Source organism: Adiantum capillus-veneris, chromosome 7, assembly GCF_014529385.1.
Source record: "Adiantum capillus-veneris isolate H3 chromosome 7, ASM1452938v2, whole genome shotgun sequence".
Taxonomy (NCBI): Eukaryota; Viridiplantae; Streptophyta; class Polypodiopsida; order Polypodiales; family Pteridaceae; genus Adiantum; species Adiantum capillus-veneris.
In genome coordinates, this window is record NC_140937.1 from 157506015 (window position 1) to 157508414 (window position 2400).

Sequence of the window (2400 nt, forward strand, 5' to 3'; positions counted from 1 at the left end):
TGGGCACTTGCAAAGTGGGAGATCTTCAAGGTATTAAGCCAGAGATTATCAAATGGACGGGAGATTTTACCCATGAGTGGATGTGTGATATGTTCAACCTTGCACTTCAACATGGTGTGCCTTATGATTGAAGTACTAATTGGGTTAAGCCTTTGCATAAAGGAGGGGATGTGAAGAATGCAAACAACTACCGGACTATAATGATTGGGTCTCTTATGGAAAAGTTGTTAGGGTGCATAATGGAGATGAAATTGAGTGATTTGGCTGAAGAGAATGACAAGCATGCAAAAGGACAAGAGGGTTTTCGTCGATGTCATAGCATCATTGATCATCTTGTCACTCTTCATGTTCTCATGGAGGAAAGTCGGTCGAAAGACCAGCGATTGTATTCTTGTTTTGTGGACTTTAAGAAAGCCTTTGATATGATTCCACGTAACAATTTGTGGAGAAGAATGGAAGAACTCCAAGTGCCAAGTGAGTTTATGCTTGCAGTTTCTCGAATCTATGAACAGGTGATTTGTCAATTGCGCATGGAAAGAGAAATTTAGAAATTTTTGTAAGCACTATTGGCGTTAAACAAGGATGTCCGTTGTCACCAACTCTCTTTGGTCTATGCATCGATCAATTGGAACAAATGATACTTAACTTTATGCAAGAAGAAGGCATTGAAGAGGTCACTATTTGCAATGCGGCAATCATGCTTTTGTTGTATGCGGATGATGTAGTGCTTCTATAGCACACACTTTAGAAGATGCACAAAAGCTTATGGCTCTCTCTCTCTCTCTCTCTCTCTCTCTCTCTCTCTCTCTCTCTCCACGTATCCCCCACCCCTCCTCTCTCTATCTCTCTCTCCCCCTCCCCCCGTGGGAGCCGCGCCCGTTCTCTCTTCTCTCTCTCTCTCTCTCTCTCTCTCTCTATCTCTATCTCTATCTCTATCTCTATCTCTATCTCTTCCCCCTTAGTGCAATCACAACACATTAATCATGGATTGTAATGGAATTGGCCTATTTAATTTGAGAGTAGCGGAAATTAATGAGAGTACTTTTGAGAAATGACTTTGTGAGAATAGCAGGTGAACATAATTGAAGATAGCAGCATAATCATAGCAATTAGTTGACTTGGCATGAACAATACTTTTGCAAGAGAGAGAATTTAGAGAACATGACAACATTTGAGGACCGGATTTATGTGGAGCCGGTCCCCCCTCCAATAGGCATTTGTATTATGATTTCTCCCATTAAGAGAGACTTGTTACAATACAATCTTTGTGTTCCTTGTGACCTAGGTGATGCAATGAATATGGAAAGCTTCATGCATCACAAACATAACATAAACTTGAAGAAAGCTTTAACTATCCCAAGCCTCAGTCCCAAGACCTCAAACACCTTCGAAGGTGGAGAGAGCTAGCAGGGAATGAGGGTAGGGAAGAGGAAGAAGAAACATTTCGTAGGAGAAAGAATTAGTTCCTCACTTATCATAACTCTTGTTGCTAGCATACATAATAGCATAGTAATGAAGAAGAAGGAGATGGCAAGCTTAAGCCACAAGCAGGAGGCATTACAAGCAGCAAGGGTAGCCTTGAGACAAGTGTCCCCCTTTCCCCTTTGAGAGAGAGGGCTAGATAAATGCTAAATCATTTAATTAAATCTCCTAAATTATTATTGGACCCCTTGGGTGGCCAACCAATAGGCTTTGAGGGCAACATGAGGAGGAACTTGACAAGTGTCCCTTTTGCTTTCTTTGTACCATGCATGCCTTGTGTGAGTGTGTGGGTGTTCTCTCTCATCCCCCCTCATGTAGGGCTCGCCCCCTCCTTGTAGGGATTGAATATTTGACTTTTTGACACCTTAAGCCCCTCATGTATAGGCCCAGTTCCCACCACAAGCTTGGCTCATAAGCACTTTAAGCTTGGGCTGGGTTCTCACCTCAAGTGCAACCCTAGCATCTCAAGCATGTCAAGCACCTCAAGCATCTCAATAATTAAGCACCTCAAGCATCTCAATCACCTCAATCATCAAGCACCTCAAGCACCTTAGTCATCAAGCATGACAAGCAAGACAAGCACCTCGAGTTGGGTCGGGTTCCCACGCCTCAAGCTCAGCCCTAGCTTACCTTACTTAAGGTCAAAGGCCTTTTACACACATTATTGGAGGTCTTCAATGAAGCTAACCCTAAGGTCTTATGCTCCATTTGTTAGCCTTGCTCTTTGATAGACCATCTCTCATTTGGGCCCCTTTACCATTGGCCCCGTGTTGAGATAGATCTATAAGCACATGTCTATATCTTAACACTTGTTCCCGTTTATTCTCCCACATTAAGTGATCAATTTAATATGAGAAAATCATTTGGGTTGGTTAGATATTAGATATTATATTTTATGACATGGTTTAGATGTATATT